The sequence below is a fragment of the Physella acuta genome, unplaced genomic scaffold (genome assembly GCF_028476545.2).
Source record: "Physella acuta isolate Inbredline_101_S28 unplaced genomic scaffold, ASM2847654v3 ptg000235l, whole genome shotgun sequence".
NCBI classification, from domain to species: Eukaryota; Metazoa; Mollusca; class Gastropoda; family Physidae; genus Physella; species Physella acuta.
In genome coordinates, this window is record NW_026731754.1 from 603,611 (window position 1) to 624,949 (window position 21,339).

Genomic DNA, 21,339 nt, shown 5'->3' on the forward strand with positions numbered 1-21,339 from the left:
CATTTCAAGACAAGAAAGTGTATGACAAACCAAACTATAAATACAAACCTTAAACATTAACACTAAGATTTGTACACGCCTACACTCTCAAAATTGACTGATTATTTATTTTAACGATGAATGCATTTCAACAAACTTGGTATTGAGAAGCAATCGTTTTCCAAATTTACTAGCGTACTGATTATTGTAAATTACGTAAGTGATTGAACTAATAGAAATGATCCACAAGAAAATATGTGGGTGGCGACAGGGGGCATATAGCGGGATACCGGACACACCCATCTGAAATAATTCTGGTAATAGTGAACGTAAAAATAAAGTTAAATAAATAAAAGAGAAAGCAAGTCATCGCTATCGACCACTGGATCTAATTCAGACATATTTGAAAAAACCAGAATCATACTCAATGTAACCCCCAAACTAGCATCATCCACTTTGTTTGTATATGGATTTTTAGAAAAATATTATTTAAAATTGTAATCTGCATAAGATTGTGTATAATATTCTAATGTTCAATGTATTTGAATTTTAGGAGCCTTGGATGTACAGTAATAGAGATGATAACTGCACATTCACCATACAAGGATAATATGCATGATCATCAAGTAGCAATAGCAATCTATAATGGCAAATTGCCTTCAGTAAATAGAGCTTCATTAAAACTCAGCATTTTTCTAAGTAAAGCGATAAACATGGATGCTACAAAACGACCGGCTGCAAAGGATTTACTTAAAAATGACAGTTTTCTTAACCGTTAGTTTGACATTTGATTTAATTCATTGGAAATAGTACCAAAATACATGATGTATTAACATCAACATTCTGCATTTCAAAACAACTATTTAATTGTTATGCGATACTTAATTTTTTTTTAATTTACTAAATTACGTGTACATTCTTCTGATATATTATATACGAAGAGTTTATTTTCTAAATGCAATATATCCATATTTGGGTTTTGAAAAAATCGCACTTTTCTGCTAATACTATGTATCAATTTAGGTGCACTACCCTCATAGTAATAGGACTGCAATGGTTTTTTAAATGTACTTGTATAAAAAAATTGCTTATTTTTTTTAATTAATGTTAGTTTTGGTAAAGAAAGTGTCTTTGGTTAAAAAGCGGGTATTTTAACCATGTACTATTAAGGTATTTCAAAATATCATCTCTATACATGATAATATTTTATTTTTGTTTTAGAGCTCTTATCATATATAATGCTGCCATAAGGGACATGCTAAATATTTTATGGATACAATGATGGTGAGTGAGGGTAGATTCTTGTTTGTGGCACACTGGAATTATTTTCTTGTGTTGACAATTATTTTCCCTACTGTATGTCAGGTACTCATGTGCAGTTGGTTGAAATCTGGGATTACAATATCTAGGGAAAAATCCCACTGCCTCCATAAGGACTTGAGCCCTTAACATTGAACAAAGGATGAGAGCTTCAATAATCGGGTAAACCTCTGGATCATACCCACTTTTCTATTGACGTTAACGGCAGTGTGTACACATACCATATTGCAAACAAGCCAACTCACTGAAGGTAAAGCTATTTACTTACACAATGCTGAACAAAAAGAAGACTGGCAAACTTGCAGCTTGTTTCCATTGCTACAAAGAAAGTATTTGATCGTCATGTTTCTTGTTTTTTCCTCTGATCATTCACTCTGACTCTTTGCGTGGTGTCCACATCAAGCAAAGCTACTATAGCAGCATCTTGTGACACTTTGTCCATTTTGCTGTAAAACTCTGCATGGCATTTCATTAGGTCACCAGGTGTTTTATCTCCAGCCTGAAATAAATACTACGTGTTTATGTTTTGCTACAATGGACGATTTAATTTTATAGCAAAGTTATACTAATTACTGTAACAACATGTATTCTTTGTTGTTGTGGGTTAGCTTTCATACAGGAACACGAGCAACAGTGGCAACTTCAAATGACAACTTTATTTACACTATGTACAGATAAATCCGTGGTACATCCATATTTGAAGATCAACTGATATAGGTACAAATAATAATCACGACTCCAAGTCATGGAGACATCTTACATTCACTGCCATCGTTCCAGTCCCAAGTCCTAGCACACAACACCCGTTCACCTTTCGCTCTCTCTTTTATTCACCACTTTCTCTCCCCTTACGTCAATGAGCGATCTCACCCAAAACACGGAAAAACACATGACGATCGCTCAGACAGTCCTTCCGCTAGCCAGGTACTCTTCATTCATGCAAAACACAATATAATAAAGATACATAATTATACAGTCTGTGACAATTACTATAATCTAGCTAGTTTTGATATGCTGAGTCAAGTCTTGAATAAAAATGTATTAATATCGGTAAGTCTAGGCTACTATCAGCTCTAGCTAAACATTCAAAAAGTAGGGAGAGATTCTAGATCTAAGACTTAACTTCGACTTAGCTAACTTTGACTTAGTCTAGTCTTAGATAAGTGAGTTAGGATAGATATAGAACTCTACAACTTACATTGAAGAATGTTTTAATATGATTACACCCAAAGAACGTGATCTTTCCTTCTCCTGAATGACAAAAGATCTTTTCTTTTACTCTTTCTATGAATGATTTCTTCATTTTTCTGGACTTAAATGTCAGTACGCCTACAACACTTTCGTCGAGACCATGGAAGACCGCCATTTTAACAAATGTTTTTCTTAGAGATGCTTAAAGCGCATGAGCAGATAAATATATACTACTCTCACAAACTGGTCCAATTCGATGCCGCATTTTGATAATACGAAAAATCGACAACGGCGCGTTTGAAACCATTTTTTTTTTTTAAAATAGATATAAAATGAAGATATTGCGCTGTCAAGATCATCATTAAGTATTCTTAGAATTAACTGAGTACCTTTAAAACATAAGCGCATTATATCTAATTTTTAAAATAAACTCTTTATATGTCATTTAAATTACTTAAAGCGTAAATCAAGGTGTCAAAGAAAATATTTAATATTTTAAAATCATGCCACAATGTAACAGCAAAGGATATCAAACACAAAATTACTTTTTTCTTAAAAGTAGAAAACAGTGACAAACGTGGTTTATTTCCTAAGGTCTTCACCTAAATGTATTTGATTTCTAGTGCCGTTTCATTATAAACCGTGTCAATTTTATTTACAAGCTCACCATTCCGTGCGCAATTTTAACATCGCCCATTTGGCCGATAACAGAGAAGAAAGGTGCAAGGCAGCTGTATGCCTAATGCAGAATAGGCAACATAACGGAAAACAATACTCTAAGATATGTTACCGGAATAATTAAATATAGCTTTAAAATACAAAACAATAACTATATTAAATATAATGTAACGAGTGTCCCCAACAATATTTGATAGCGTTATTGACAAATCAACTATTTGAAGCGTCAGTCGAACATATGGCAATAGGGTCGATATTAATCTGTTTTAATACAAGCCGACCAGGCGCAGTCCTTGCCTGTTAAATGTAAGCGTAATTAAATTGAAAAGTTCATCAAGATTATTTGAATTCATCAATCCTCTAATGCTTTAAATGCAATGTTGTTTTTTTTTTATTTTACTTTTCCTTTTTGTCTTTCTTCGAAATATATTTGTATCTTTATTTTACCAAATTATCACTTTCGACTTCATGCAAAAGCAGTTAATGTAATGAAAATATATGTTTACCATAAAATAATTATCTTATCTTTTTAGCATATTCTGGTTATACTATGCGTTTAAATTACTCTGTATAATTAAAAAAATGTTGTAGGATAATTTAAGAAAATATATTTTAAATGTCCAAAAATTCATTCGTAAACTAAAAGCCAGTTTAACAATAAACTAACTTAAAATGCAACTTAACAAACCCAATAAACTCTGATTCATTAAAAATATTACAACCATTAGGCTTAGCTATGTGGCCTTTGTATTGTCACGTTGGTAGCGGCAAAAAGTTTGCAGTTTATTGTATGCGTTTGCGGCCCTTAAGAAAAACACGACTCATCCTAGAGATTGCGAATTCGTTAGAACAAATTACTTGTGTAGATTGTGCAAATAGCACCAATGCTAAACTGAATAAAATTATACCGTGTCCACGTTAAAAGATAAAGGAATACATTATAAGTAATCTGTATGAAGGTCTGGTTGGAGAGACGCCGTATGGCTGTCAAAGAACACTGAACGTTTGGATGAACTCGCTCAAAATTTAAGACTCAAAATTTCTATTTGTTTTGGTGTGTTCACGTGGTGTCTTACATAAAAAGTTGTCTATATTGTATTCTATATTTTTTCATATGTTTTCTATATTGTTTTAAATATTGAAAATGGCTTAAATGTTAAAACACATTGGTATTACGATAGTTTCTGATTATAATGTTAGAAAAAACAACAAAAAATGAAAGCAAGAGTAAAATTAGTTTACTTCTAACCTTTATAGTCATGCATACGTTTTATGTAGAAATTTAAATAATCAGTGAAACATAGTTAATATAGCATTTTTCAAAATTAAAATATATTGCGTGTTTTCACGTGTTTATATTTTTACGAAATATAACCTGAAATACGTACTGTTTGTTTTTATGTATTTAAATAAATCCTAAAAATTGTAAGCATTGTTTGTTGTTTTTTTTGTTCTGGCGTCATTACTTGTAATTGTGTGTAGATTGTCTTAAAACTGCATTAGTCTTTGTCGTTACAACATTAAATGAGGTACAATAATTCTGTCTGAAACACGTGTCATAGAAGGTTCACTAAAGATGTTTGCTAATGACACTACGCTGGTTCTTATCAGGGGCTACGCATTATTGCTGTTCTATTTATTGGCTATCTGATGATAGTTGTCTACATAGTGATACTTGACTGCCATACCATTAAAACCTTTGCCATCGCTAGTGATATTTGATTGTTAACATTATCGTCTTTTTACAACCTGCCCCATATGCTGGCTATTTATAGCTGAATCTATATGCTAATAAAACGCATGTTAAAATAAATCAGACATTATGTACATAAGCAGTACAGGTTAAAAAGGTAGTCTTTGTATTATAAACACGGGGAGGGGAAATAACCTGGAGGAAACGGATTATTATGGTACTTTAACCTCGAGATTGTACTTGACACTATTAGGATTAAACTATAATGACCTGGGTGGTTATTTTGCTGCTTTATATTAATCTTGTCATTAAAGTAAAATTGATTTTTAGGAATTAGTAATCACACGTTTGAAACAAAGTTATTTAGGTCATTTCACATATGTTTACATGTAAATTGTTTTAACTAACAAGCTTCGTAAATAAGAGACAATACGCCCTATTTATGAAACTGTGATATAGAGTGGTGGTCAAGAAATACAAAATAGCAAACCTTGCATTAACCTACTAGTTTTAATTGTGTTAGATAAGTGCTCGGGGTGTCACTTTAATACTTTTAAGGTCGTATTTTGGTCAATAGAAAAACAAGTAGAGATTGTATAACGGGATGATTAGCTAAGGACTTTATGTGAATTGAACTGCTTTTACGCAAAGTCTTTAAAACGTAATTGCTTTGGAACATTTTAAATCTAATGATTAGTTTCAAACATGTCGTCTGAAAAGGTGTGCTTGTTCATTAAATCAAACATGCATACAAAATATTTGCGATAATACTATCGACTAATGTTTTTGTTAACTATTGTTTTGCTATTTGTAGCTGTTATTGTAGCTAATCGCAATAGATATGGCGTGCAGATGGTCACTTTGTTTCAGATACAGTTAAGTCACACCAATTTTAGAATATACAGCTTGTTTATACTAGGCTTGCTATGTTTATATTAGGCTTGCAATGTGAACTCTAGCCTACACATTGAACCTCACCAAGACAACTATATCAGCACGCAATACCACGTTTGTAAAAGTAATCGATTACTTGAACACAACGTGGAGGATTCCGACCAGCGCACAACTTTACGCTTGAATTTATTCGTCGTTTATGACCTGTTGAATTCAAATTAAACCAGTAGCGTAGCGAGGGGGGGGGGGGGGGGGGGCGGGGGGGGGGACACATGTTCCCGGGCGCCGACCTCAGGGGGCGCCAAAATGGGTTGGAAAAATAAATAGAAAGGTTGAGGGGGGTGCAAATCGAAAGTTTGAGGGGGGGGGGGTGCAAATGGAAATCTCGAGGGGGGGTGCAAATCGAAAGTTTGAGGGGGGGGGGGTGCAAATCAAAATCTCGAGGGGGGGTGCAAATCGAAAAGTTTGTTCCCGGGCGCCGGGAAGGGTCGCTACACCTCTGAATTAAACACACGGCATAAGAGAGTTTTTTCTTTACTGAACAAGGCCTAGTCTTAGTACACCAAATATTTAAATGTGCTGTGGTCAAGACAATTTAATAGTAATTAATAATATAAAGTATTTTTTTGCAAAAATAAGAAATTATGATGTGAGTTACTCGGCTAGGGTCGATGCTTGCATGAATACGTACAAATACAACGACGATCCAATCGATATGAGACAGGACGGCGTTGATATATTCCTCATCTTTTATTGCATATAATATACATGACTACATATTACTAGATCGACGACAGACAGGATGAAGACTTCTAGATCCTAACGCGACGAGAACAAGACTAAGACTGATTTCAACTATTTGCTCTAACAACCAAAACATACTTTCCCACGTCACATCCTTAATTGCTTTGTCACGCAATTATAATCTTTTATTAATTCCACTACACACATACTCTAAAACTATCAACATATTTTATTAAATACTTTTCACTACTCATACTCTCAAACTCATTCAAAACAACAAGGTCCATTCGCAACAGTAGTGTCGTATGGGACATTTTCTTAAATACCATACCTACCTATAACTTAAAGAGTGTCTAGGATGTTATCGCCAGCCATCAATTACTCCCCAGAAATCTCGCCCTGATTACCCGTTGGAGCAATTACGCTCAAATAATTACTCCAACTCAAAATGACATATACCCTCTCCCACTTCAACTAATGATAGATCTAGCTTTACAAGATGAAAATGGAAATTAGTATAAAAAAATATCAACAATTATAAATGTAATAAGTATTCCAAAGTGATGGAATATTATTTACCAACAATTTTGTTATCGAGCTGACCCGCTCCGTAAGTATAGGCCACTATTTAGTTGTTTTATTTGCTACTTTTTAGTAATTCATAAATTGTGAATTCGACACTACCCTCTCTTACCCCTCCCTCCTCCACTCCCCTCTTCCTCCTCCCCTCTCCTCCCCCACCCCCCACTCTCCATGAAAGCGGCCGTCTGTGACGACAGTTTACAGTCGACCATGAAAACCTCAAGGAGAACTCGGTTTCAAATTGTTTAAAAGCTGAAGTATCGGCCCCTAATAGCCGTCACATTGTAAACATTCGGGGTGAACCACAGCTCACATGACTGGTTGGGTGTAGGTGGTAGCGATAAGCCTAGAGAGCGGGATAGGAACGGGAATATTTTTCATGGTTTAGATTAGATAGTAAATAATAATTTAAAGAATACTATATTCAACAACATATTAGGAGATGAAAGTATTATGTAACAACCGGCAATGATACTAAAACAAACAAACAACGCTCACTAAACCCATCTTCATAAAACTTATGGCCTGGTCCACGTGACTTCTCAGCCCGCGACCCAGCCCGCACCAATCGACTTTACCCCCCCCCCCCCCCCCTCAACCCTAAGATAACAAAAACATATATGATACGTACACATGCATTAACCTAACGTACTATATTTTAAAAAATATTTCTTTATAATGAACACTAACTCAGTCTGTCAAATCTCTTACCACATTCATAAAACCTAACAACACGTCATATCAAAGTCTACAAAACAATACAGTATCCAAAACACGATGTACACTTAACATAAGGCTCTCTGCAAACATTATGACAGGAAAAAATTAAAACGACCATAAAATTAAAATTTCCTTTATCTTATTTTAGTGAATCGAGTATCAGCTTTATCATAGAATTAAATCTTCTATAGTTTGTCATGTTGACATCTGCAATGTCTTATAGAAAATATGCACTCAAAGATTTTGTTACATTTAAATTATAATTTTTTGACTTATATTTTGATAAAATAATACACGCATTTGTTAGTGAAAACAAAAAGAAATCCATCAGACCGGTCTAAAATTGTAAGGTGTGTCTATAAAAAGGTTTAAGGGAATACTAAAATCAGGTTGTAAAAATTCGGAGAAGAAGATAGTGTAGAACGAAAATATTAGTAACTCAATGAGAAATTATTTATTACTTTTGGGAATTCATACAAATATGCCAAATCTGGATAACTGACGTTTATGTTGAGTGTGTATCCCTGCACTTTCTTGCTGATTAAAATATAACTGGGAGAGTTATGCTTTTCTAAATTTAGCTACAATTACGAGGTCGACATGACGGCGTTTCCAAATTTACATTTATGTTGTCCCTGTTAACCATGTAGTTATGTGTTTATCTTAAGATGGTTGTAGAAACTAGCCCGGGGCCGAGTTGTATGGAAGCCACTTGGTTTACTATGTCCTAGTGGGACCGCAGGCTACCAATAAACGTATTTCATTTTTAAGCTTGTATTTAGAAAACGTATAAATGAATGTATTTGTAAGAAAGTTTATTAGCCGTTGCGTTACTTTAACACTCGTTGTCTCATTTAATGTCGCACAACGTGGTGAGTTATCTCTGTTCGATTGCACAAAAATAAAAATCCCGAATATAATAGAAAAAAGTCTCGAGGCGAATCCGGGTTCAAGTCAGTAGACCGTCCTTGAGTCCACCTAGCTCTGATGGGTACCTAACTCACGTTAGGGTAAGTAAAGGCGGCTGGGCATAGCGCTGACCACAGTATACCTTCAAATAACGAGGTCACAGTAACAAGTGAACTCTACGTCACTTGCCCCATAGATTGTCAGTTTTGAAATAGAACTTTAATTATTGATAAAAACGTATCAGCCTCGTTTTCAAAATGAATGAATAGATTAATTTTTATTTGCTTAGTGGCAGTCAGTGACTAAGGAGGGGGTGTCTAGGGGGGGGTCAAACCCGCCCCCCCCCCCCCCCATAGACACCTCGGTAGATACATAAAGGTCGAGTGGGGGGTTGCAAAATCGAAAGTCTGAAGGGAGGGGTGCAAATGAAAAGTTTAAGGGGGGGGGGGGTTGCAAATCAAAAGTTTAAGGGGGGTGTAAATCAAAAGTTTGTCCTCGGGGGCCGGGGAGGGGTGCTACGCCTCTGATATATACATTTATGATGCGGGAATAAATTTGAACCCCATCCCCATGAGACGATCCTGGCTACGCCACTGGTGGCAGTATAGTAATGTAAACTTCTGTGAAACTTTTGAGCTTAGTGACAGTATAGTAATGTAAACTTTTGTGAAACTTTTAAGCTTAGTGGCGGTATAGTTATGTAAACTTGTGATCTTAGTGGCGGTATAGTAATGTAAACTTTTGAGAAATTTTTTAGCCTTACGGTCCATGGGAAAGATGAAGTAGAATTTCATTAACCCCATTTGATTTACATAACCCGAGTCAAGTACCCATTAAACTGGGTAGACTTAGGGCACGAGCCCGAATACTTGCATGCTTAGACCTATATGTTTTTTTTTTTTTTTGCTTAACACTCCTGTTTGCTAACAAATAGATTAAAGATGTACACATTTCTCTAGCTTTGAGGTTACTGTAACAGACTCTATTTTTTGAATTGTTCAACTTATAAGGCTTGTCTGGTCTCTCTTACGTACTAAACGTACGTATCCTACTATAATTTTTAAAATATTTCTTTATACTGAACAATAATTCAGTCTGTCAAATCTATCACCACATTCACAAACACTAAACTTTTCTAATGTTGCTTTCATGGTTTTCTTTTTCAGCCATTACTATACGTTAGCTTGAAACATTTAAATAGCGTTTGCACGTCAGTATCTAAAAATAGCAGGAAAAACTGAGTCACTCCAGCTCTATATAGAAGCTTTTTATTTTTTGGAGTTGGTTCGGAGGCGTATAGAAGCGAGACTACAGCAGTTTAATATAAGCTGATGTTACTAAGGAGAGTACTGAATGATTTGGCAGATTGACTTTCTATCTCATGAAACTAGAAAATGTCTATACACTCTATTGTATAAAAGGTAGGCTACACATGAGCAGGAAAAGAATAAAATACGAGTGAAACAGTAAACTTTGGCAATATTTGATTGGTTTGAAAATCTACGGTAAATTGAAATAAATGCCTCAGATGGAAACGTATCGACAATAAAATGTTTGAAAGTTTGACAGTTTGTAGACTATTTGACAACCAAGCCCGATGTGAATATGACTTCATTAAGTGGACTTTATAAAACAGTGCGCCGCTGGACACTTGGCAAAAGGGAAGTAAATTTGTCCTGAGTTTTCCAAACTGTGTCACAAGATAATCACACACTTCCTGTTTTTACGTCCAACGCGCCTCACCCTCCTCGCCTCTTGGCTCACTTAGCGAATTTTATTTTTAGATGAACCGTCGATAGCCGATTGGCTTAGACTACCATCAGCCAACACAAGTAGATTTCCCAATCCACGACAGTCAGATATTCAACATTTCTAACGTTTTGTTAAATAATCGGTAAGTTAGTTTCTTATATCTGGTACTTGTATTGTAACATATGTTACGATTGTGATCATTTAAAACTAAAACGTGCAAAATAAATTTTCTGATAGATGTTTTAATTTTTTTTAAATGTAGGGCCAAATGCATATTTGCCAATGAGTTTTTATCGAAAAAGCCTGTAGTCTACATTAAATTATACACTAAATTGTTTTGTGTAAAAAGTAAATCCTGCTTTCATCAGATGACATCACTTGTAGCCATTTTTAATGATATTTTTATAGCTTGAGATATGGTTAGCTGTAATAAACTACAGCATCTGATCGCATGGGCAAAAACATCTCTCTAATAACCTGCTTAAAAGAATATAATTTTTGTCAAGCAAAATTTATTTTTACTTTCTTGTATACATAGTATAGAGGGAGCATAGTAATCGTGCACAAAAATTACATAAACTTTGACAGTTTTCACCGTTTTACATATCAGTACTTCATCATACACGGAGTATAAATCCAGATTTATCCAAATTTTGTCTTTGTACGAGTAATCGTGTCGTATTTTTTATATCTTAACAAATGTGTGAATGTTCGCCTCTCAGTATTCGAAATTTAAGTCGACCCCCCCCCCCCCCCCTCACATCTCTACCCCAAAATGTCCCCCCCGGAGAAAAATGTCGTGTAGAAAAATTGTTCGGTCTTCTAGTTGCAAACGAGAATACACAATAACAAGGATTTTTTTATAGTAACAATCTAATCTAGATCTAGATCTAGAATCTAGCTAGACTATCTAGATTCTAGATCTAAAATCTAGACTAGAATAATAGAATCTAGAGATCTAGAAAATCTTAGATCCAATTTTAAAATTTAAGTAATATTGAACTTTATGAAATATGATCTAGAATAATCTAGATCTAGAATTCTAGATCTAACCCTAGATCAATAGATCTAGATTAGATATATTCTAGATCTATAAGATCTAGAGATGTAGGTTTTTATCTAGACTAGAAAAAAAATCTAAATCTTATATTCTTATAATTATATAGACTATTACAGACTATAAAATTGTATATATTATTTAGTTACCATTATTTATAGGCCTAGATCTATAAAATATTCTTCTAGATCTCTAGATTTAAAATCTAGACTTGACTCTAATTATCTAAAACTAATAGCTACTAGATCTAGATCAAATTTCAAACACTGCGGTTTTGCATAAAACATTCGAAATACAGTAGCTAGATCTAGATTATCTATAGATCTAGAATTTTGAGTCTAGGCCGAAAACCGGAGAGTGACTTGGGCGTTGGGCATTGTGCAGATCAGCAAAGAACTCTAGATCTAGATCACAATCCAGACTCTAGTAAGTAGATCTAGATCTAGTCAAGTATTTAGAATCTACTAGATCTAGACTCTAGTAACAAGACTAGTAGAGATTTAGAATTCAGTAAGTCTAGAATCTAGATCTTGAATTCTAGAGTTTTCTAGACTAATCAAATCTAGCTAGACTAAATCAAGGCTCTTAAAAACTAGACTAGTTTCCCCATAGTCTGTCCAGATCTATATTCAAATCCATGGCTAAATTAGTGAAGTGGTAACCATCCTAGGGTCGTAGAGTTATAGACGGACATAAGGTTAGAGTTTTTAGATGGTTAGAATAGTTTTTAAAAAGTAATTTTTGTATGTTACCACACTCTAGCTCTAGTTTAAAGAAACTTTTTAAAATTCTAGATCTAGACCTTCTCTTGACCTGGGTTAGCAGCCACTAGCTTAGGTTGTGTTTAAATATTTTTTAGTCATTGAAATATAATGGAGGACCTACTGGTATAAGTAAAGGGTGCTAAATGTATTAACACAATCTCCAGCTAATTACATGACTTTATTTAATTTATAATACTTTTAAAGTTTAAAGAGTTTCTGTGTTTATCTAGCCCTAATTATATGCTTTCAGGTGTTGAAGTTTTGATTCTGCTGTGTGTTCAAATGCCATTCCGTCCTAGCAAGAAAAGAGGTTGTGTTTAAGGACAACATTAAAGTGTTTGAATTGTGTGAATATTGTAAGCTTTATTTAATTCTGTGAATTTTGATAAAAATGTTAATAAATGTTACATAATTTAATTTATTTAAATTTAAACTCATTTTTGGTAAAACATTAAATATTAAACAAACTCAAGTAGGCCTACATAGCTTACTTGGTAATATAATTTGTATAACAAAAATTAGTCACTTTGTGAATTTCCTTCACCACCACTGTTATCAGTAAAGAGTAAAAATTAATTCTATTATATGGTATATATGTATTATATGACATATGTTGATATACTATATTGTATTATTTCAGAGCATGATGTCAATGTCGGACAGCTATCTGTTTATTCTAACAACATTTACTTGAGAACTGAAAGGTGTTTGTAGTCAAGGTTCAAGCTGAAACATTTAATAATCTCCAAGTTGTAAGTGTTCAAAAATTTAGAAACTTCCATCTTTTTTTATTTGTTTAACAAGAAGAAATAGGTATTGCTATTTACATTAATATTTTATTTTTATATTATAGACTGCTTAGTATAAAAAAATTTGATACTATAAAGCCTAAAGTTATTACCTATTTTGCCAATTTAACCATTTTCAATTTTCTATAGTATCATTTTTTTTAGAATTAAAATAATTCTTATCACTGGTATATGATGTTACCTATTTTATACTACAGCAGTATAGGCCGTGAGCAATTCCTACAGAAAGTCAAAAAGAAAACAGGAGCCACGCAGTTCAGGTAAGAAAAAATTTGATTTAAATTCATTTAAAAATGGTCAGGTAATTTGTTTTACAATTCTGAAATCATCTGTTATTGCTTATCAAGCTGTACAGGTAAAAAAATTGTGTACTGTTACAATAAATGTCATAATAATCAAAGCTTTATTTTCTGTAAGATGGAAATTAAACGTATACATTGTTTCAGTTGTGGCAAGCTGTGAAATTCAAAACAAGCAAATAATGATTGAAGAATCAGGTGTATTTCATCCAGGTTAGATATACTAAAACAGTTAAGGCAATTATAATGTAAACAGTTTAATATATGTGCTAGTTTAATATCTAAATGACTGTAGTAAACTTGTTCCATTAAAATGCAGTTTATCATTAAATCTAACATTTCTGTTGCTAGAGAAATAATTTGTTGTCTGTTCCTGTAGGAAATCATGAAGCTGAGATGTGCTATGGAGGAGAAGCTGATCTACACAAACATGTTACTGGCTGTAAGAAGAATCCAGGTCACAAAGGTTTTATACCTCTTAAAGATTTCAACGCAAATTGTCTCCCCTCACGTTACCATGACGACGATCTAATGTGTGAGACAATCAAAACATTGGCAGCCCTAACTGTCCAGGTAAAGACTAAATTCACCAGTCTAGAGAGACCAGAGTTTTCCCCAGGCACTCAAGTTCCATATCCATGTTATAATGACAGAGGAAGTCACGTGATGAGGTTAGGGACGGGGAGGGTGGAGAGTGTGTTCAAGTACGCAGAGAGTGACAAAACTTGTCATTGTGCCAAGTGTCAAGTCTCTGCCACACCCAGCAAAGTGTGGTGGGAGGTTAGAGTGTTGACAGCCACACACGTGGTGTTTGATGATAGTGAGGCGAGACAGACCAGGTGTGTTTTAGGTTTTGATGACAATAAAAGTCCAGTGGTCAGTCTTGATGGCTGGGAGGTGGGGGGTTGGGCAGACATTGAGAGAGACTGTTGTGTGTTGAAATATGTGACATGTGACTTAGAGTTGGTTGATGAACTAGACAAGATGTGTGAGCACTTTGATGATCTATGTAGGGAAGTAAAGCACAAATACAGGAGATTTGTTGATGTGGACAAGTTGACAGTTATAGTGTCACATCCTCATGGCTGTTCTAAACAGGTCTCTGTAGGACAATGGACACACAGACGTGAGAGGGATGAGAAACTGTTTAACGGCACCAGGTACGTGTACACAACATGTACATGTCCAGGCTCCAGTGGAGCTTGTGTCTACAGGCTGGGATATGGCAAGTGGTTGTATCTCCATCCCCACAGTGGATCAAACTCTGAAGGAAATTATAGTGGGGAGATGTGGTACTGATGTAACTGTTGGTTCTCTTCCCTTGTCAACACAATGTAAATAAACAAAATGGCGGAACTTTTTCCCGTCATTAAACTGATTGTATTAAGACTTGCAGGTGTTGTAAACATTTTATTGCGTTTAAATGATTAAAACACATGTTTTAATTGATGTAAACCGTTTAACCGTTTTAATTTGCATGTACATTGATGGGTTTTAGAGTTTTTTTGTTTCAAATGTTATAAATAATTTGCTTATAATTTTTGTCGGCAAATTGTTGTCATATAGTCACATATACTATATACCTATAGGCTTGCTATTACCTGTAAATTAAATGTAACCTACCTGCTAAATGTTATATTCATTCTGTTTGTATTTACTTACAAAATGTTCACACTAGACAACATTAAATGGTAACAGAAAATGTTTTTCTTCTGTTGTTATTTTAATCTTTGTTGTCTGTTGATGTTTAAGTTGTTGTTAAACAGAGCATGTTGTGATGTCGATGTTCGCGCCAGGTTGTCATGGGTTGTAAGTTTAAACTTTACAACAAAGTCCATTTCTTTATTCTCAATACACCCGTAAGACTAATTTAAATAAGATAATTAGAAAAATGAGGAATTCTAATCATTTAAAAATATTTGACATATCGCATGCTATATTTAGATGCTTCGTCGCTTCTAGACCTGCTCCAATAGAAATGTAAAGTGAAAAAGTAGTTTGCTGTCATTGACTGACATTTGTGTAAACACTGCTGTCATTGACTGACATTTGTGTAAACACTGCTATCATTGACTAGAAATCCTTGAACAAACTGACTGTGATATTGTAAAATATCTTTTGCACAGGTTGATAGATCGGCAGTGAAAGAACAAGTTGTGTAAATGTAAAACACGGAATATAAGTTTTTAAACATGAAAACTGTAAACCGTGGCATATATAACGCAATTGGAGAAATGGGACGACATGATCGAGTAAAAGACTACGCGCATTTTATCCCCAATGACACGAGTTTGATTCCCATGTTAGATTACTTTTTTTTGTTGCACTAATGTGATGTGTACGTGGACATGTTTGGAGAAAAATTATTTGTCTGGGTGTTGCGTGTGAACTCAGTGACGTAATAAGTCAGGAGTATAACACCAACACATGAACTCTACTTTCTCTGCCAAATTGCCTGCATGCTATGCAAGTCAGTAGAAGTTGCTGGTCAATTTAAATATAATATGCAACACTATGTTTAACACAACTGTTACACCAATCCTACTAAGGTTGAAATATCGATACATTTTCAGGATAGCTTGTAAATTAATTAGGGATTATATCGGTTTCATGTTCTTCGCATAATCAGAACAAGACTCCCGAACATAGCACTAGAATAGACTCCACATAGAAAAGAGAGGAAGACCACTGGGAACATGGATGAGAGAGATGGAAGAAGTTCTGGCTACTTACAAGTCGTGGCATGAACTGAAGTAGCTAGCCCAATACAGAGTGGATGGGCGGAGATTTGTGGCTGCTCTATACTCCACAGGAAGGAGCGAGGTTTAAGTAAGTAAGTATATCGGTTTCATAAGTATACACTCTGTAAGATATTGTGATAAAAACAATAAAACAAGTATATGAAATAAAACTTCTTGGACAAAGTTAAGCGACAGTGCGATCTCTAAATGAAAATAATTGAATAAAAAGTATTTACACAGTTGTATCCCTGTTTATTAAGTTTGACGTTTTACATTTTTGTATTTCACAATACAATATTCTTATTCACCCGACAGCTTGCAAAATATAAATTTAAAAAAAAAATGCTATTAAAATGTTTGAATGACATTACACATTCTGGGATAAAATTCAGTCAATTTTAGCATCACGATCGGTTGTTTGCAGTTTTTTCTTTTAAATCAATTTCCAATGTTTCAGTTTACATCAGTTCCTGCAGTTCCTTTGTTGTTAGGAGAATAATGTTTTAAATAGAGCGAATTAAATTGATAACAAGATAAGTACAACACATTGTTACCGTCACAGAGTATAGTGTACATGGAACAGGTGAAGTAGAGTTCCTCAATAGCAACAGTTGTAGATTTGTTTTATTGAACGTTTACAGCAAAGCTGTCAAACATTTAAACCTTCTAGATAAAACAGCATTTTGAGTATCAAAGTGTGCCTTTCTTACTCGGGTTTAGAAACTGTTAAATAGTTTTACTTACACCACTCAATGTATGGTCGACACAGATGTCAGAGACAGTGAAACATGATGTCAGGCACGTGGTGTGAATGGGGGGGGGGACATGATGTCAGGCACGTGGTGTGAATGCCGAGAGACACATGGGGGGGGGGCTGTGTACGTGATTGAGCGACATATACAAGTCAGCATCTCCAGGAGTAGATAGAGCGCTCAACTGTTAGCCGAGTCATCCTCTACCTATGTGGTGACTGTGAGCCCAAAACATTACCCTTGCTCAGTGTCACCAGCAGTAGATTAGGCCACCCTTGTGTCACCAGCAGTAGATTGGGCCACCCTTGTGTCACCAGCAGTAGATTGTGTCACCAGCAGTAGATTGGGCCACCCTTGTGTCACCAGCAGTAGATTGTGTCACCAGCAGTAGATTGGGCCACCCTTGTGTCACCAGCAGTAGATTGGCTGTCATATGTTGTAAGTTTAAACTTTACAACAAAGTCAAATTGTTTATGTCTAATACACCTGTAAAACTAAGATGAATAAGAACATTTGAAAAAAAAGTGGAACATAAGCTAGTGTAGTTTTACATTTCAACGATTCTAGACCTGCTCCAATTGAAATGTAAAATGAGATCTTGTTGATGTGATTGACGAACAGTTGTGTAAGAATTGTTGTCATTCTAATTTACTAGATATCATTGATAGTGATTTTAAATCCCAGGTTTGTGTACGTACTTTGGTGTACATATTCTTATCTCTCATGTGTACAGGACATGTTTGGAGGAATTAAAGTTCTACTTGGTGTTCCGAATGGATTCAATAGCACAATAAGTCATGGGTAGAACAAATACATGAACTTTACATTTTCTGCTTAACTGACCGTATGATATACAAGTTTGCTTTAATGTTGCATTGTAAATTTAACAAAATGTGATGTAACACAATGTATAACACAACTGTTAAATCAAGTCTACTTAGGCTCGAATATGGAATAAAATTCATTAAAGCATGATGATGGATTATGTCGTTTTCTTAAATATAATTTTCTGAGAAATAATTTAATTAAACTTGTAAAATAAAAACAACTCTTTGCTGTGGTCTTTCAAATACAGGTTATAAAGGTATACTTGAAAAGCTAAGCAGGTCTTTAATATTGAATAAAACTTTTTACGGTCAAAGGGGAGCAACAATTAAAATGATGGATTAAGATATACTTATTCAGTTGTTTCCCGGTATATTTTAATTTTACACTTTTGGATTTCACAATAAAAATACTTATCCCATCCTCCAAATCGCAGTAACCATACATATACACATTTAAAGAAACTGCTTTTGAAATGTCTGAATGATAATCCATATGGTAGGATAAAATCTGTCAATATAAGCAACAAGATCTGTGTAATTGTCTTTTTTTTTTTAAATCACTTTCACTTTAGCCTAAATCACTCCTTTATGTTTCTAGTTTATTCTCTCGGGACAGATCTCTTGGGACAGATCAAGTAAATTTCCTCAACCGCGACAGTTGTAGATTTGTTTTATTGTACGTGTACGGCAAAACTTTCTATCTGAAACTTAAGTTTATTGAGTATCAAAATATGACTTTTTGACTCGGGTGTAGAAACTTTTAAATTATTTGTAACTTGTTTTACGCTCACCGCTGCCCCTTTTCTGAAAACGAGGATATGCACATTGCATTAGTTTGCCATAGTTTAGATAGTAGATCAGTATATATATATACGCGTTTACGTAAATAGCTAGAGAAACTTATTATATTTTTATTTTACATTAGCCTAGATACCAGAAACCACATCAACATACTGTATAAGTAGTTGTGATATAAAATTTATACTCTTGTCTTGTCTTAGGTGTATATTGAGTGCGGCTGTAGTTAGACGACAGTTATTACGTGAATATAAAGCTTGCCAACATGTTATCACAACTACTGAAAACTTACGTTCTGTATCAGTAAATTATGTCAAAATGTATTTCCTATGTAATAGAACTGATCCATTATAGACAAATAGTAATGAACGAAGTTATTGGCCTACGGAATCGTCGCCCACATGCTATAAGGCGGAACGCCAAGAGAAAATGCTAGTTGCTATCCTTATAAGGTGAACAAGCGGGTCCATGCGACTTGAGATGACGTGAGTGTACAATTGATAAACAGGTATATTGTAATACTTCCATATTTCTAAAAGTAAATGAAAGAATGCAAATTGTAGGCACCATTATTCAAATCAATGCAAATTTAGAGAGCAGATTAAAATGTGTGCACTTGGATTTGTACATATTTTCTTTTATAATTGTTTTATTAAAAACTTGTCGGCCTTACGGTCACTAGGCCTCTTGTGTGTTTGCTTTGTAGATGTCGGCATTATGGTCTGTCTGCCTTGTAGATGTCGGCATTATGGTCTGTCTGGCGTAAATCAAGTCGGCTTTTTTATGTCGACCTTGTAGATGTCGCATTTTTACCTGTCCTTGTTTTTTCCTAAAGGTTTTTTCCGTGTCGGCTGTTTGTCTGTGTCGGCCTTTTGGTTGCTTACCCAAGATACTTACTCGAGATGTTTACTTACCCAAGCTGATTACTTACCCAAGATGTTTACCTATCCAAGGTGTTTACTTACCCAATATGTTTTGCTTAACCAAAATGGTTAATTACACAAATTGTTTATTTCACCAAGATGGTTATTTACTCAATATGGTTACTTAATTAAGATGGTTACTTACCCTACAGACTGTTTGCAAAATCGCAAATAAAAAGATAAAAAAATTAACTTTATCAGCTTACTGTTTAATAATTTGAAAAACATGCTTTAAAAAAAAAAAAATTCACGCATCTAAGAATATAGGATTGGTAACGCATTGATGAAACCCTTCTGATATAATTCGTCGGACTTTCTTCTATTCCCGCGGCAACGCGCAGGGATGGGTACGCTAGTAATGTATATAAGTTTGTTTTTTAATAAGTAATGGTAGCCTTTGTTATTTTAATTGTGCCGCATCATAGGCTATTGAGTTATTTCTTTGCTTTGTCACTAATGTCTCAATGTTTTGGTTGCCGTTTGACTAATAACTATTTTATAATTTTTTTTTCCGAATACGTATAACATTAAAAATATATAGGATTAAAATTCACGTGTAACGGTACCGACGGATTGTATTTACTAAGATTGGATTATTTTACTGTAATAGCTTAATTAACTATCTCCAGTAGTTTTTCATTTGGTTTGGAACTAATTAACATTTTATTGAAACGTTTTTTAAGTAAAGAACATGTGGATACCATGATTCATTCTTTTGATATTAAAGAATATCTTAAAATGTACGGTTTAACAAAGCCTTGGTAACTTTATAGCTTCAAAAATTAAGGTCGTGCAGCAATAAATGTATTGCACCGAACAGAGACCGCATACCAATAAAAAAGACGATTATTGGAGAAAACGGCTGTAACAAAAAGGTAATTAAAATGTTCTATTATTAAAACAGCAAATAAAGCCGTTATGAACAAATTTCATGCAATAAGTAGAATTCTAATGCTATGTTTGAACTTGTAGATTAGTCTTGATTTCAATCAGTGAGATCAAAACCAAATGTTGCAGAATGAAGTTGTTTAGATGTGTACGGAAAGCTCGTATGTGCACGCTCTACAAAAGAACAAAATACAAATACACAGAGAACGGAAACTTGTTGGTTGCCGTATAGCGCAGGTAAGAAAATAGGAAATTAAGTAAAGTTTAGGAAATTTGATGCATGTTTTATTTCAGGAATGTAAAAGTGATTACTTGTTGTTCAACCATGAAGATTAAAACATGCACTGTCCACATGAACGCAGTCACACATAATGCTTAAATGGGGTGTAATGCAGCCTATATGGGGGGAAGTACTCCTATATTAGAAGCATATATAGATCTATATTTAGATCTATATATAGCTATACGAAACGCTGGGAGTTGTTGTCAAGGGGTCGGCGTGGTCGAGTCGGTAAAGCTCATGGTTGCTAAACCGAAAAGTATTGAGTTCGAACCCTCGGGCAGATGAGGCTCGTTAGCTGAGGACAGCTACTCTTCTAGGAGAGACAACTCCAAAATCAAACAACTGCTGTCTTGTAGTTTGTTCTTGGTTGGACAAAGGCTATGGAAGCAAATCCAAAAAGAAAAGCAGGCTGAAATCGGAGTCAATGGCCTCAATGGCACATAACCAGTTGACACGTAACGCGTGGTCGAGTCGGCAAAAAGCTTATGGTTGATAAATTCGAACAAAGTCTCGAGTTCAACCCACTGGCAGATAAATCCCGAACGTCTCTTGTTCAGATCCAGATGTTGAGTTAGAGAAATTAAATGTGTCTTAGCATAGTACTGACCACACTATCTCTTCATAAACCAAGATTACAAAAACAGGTCAACTCTACTTCATTTGCCCTATAGACCGTCATGTTTGAATGGGACCTTTAGTTAGAAAGACAAAGTTATTAAAAATGAACAAACGCATG

At 34.6% G+C, this 21,339-nt stretch overlaps 1 protein-coding gene across 1 annotated transcript in view; it reads left to right on the forward strand.

The window, feature by feature from the left end:
- The window catches only part of LOC131938139 (uncharacterized), a 312,258-nt gene that overhangs the window by 266,912 nt on the left and 24,007 nt on the right, over positions 1-21,339 (forward strand). Inside the window, exon 1 of the mRNA XM_059296043.1 lies at positions 10,457-10,604. The gene's annotated coding sequence lies outside the window, so the exon portion shown is untranslated. Of the gene's footprint in view, positions 10,605-21,339 lie in introns of the transcript that reaches the window.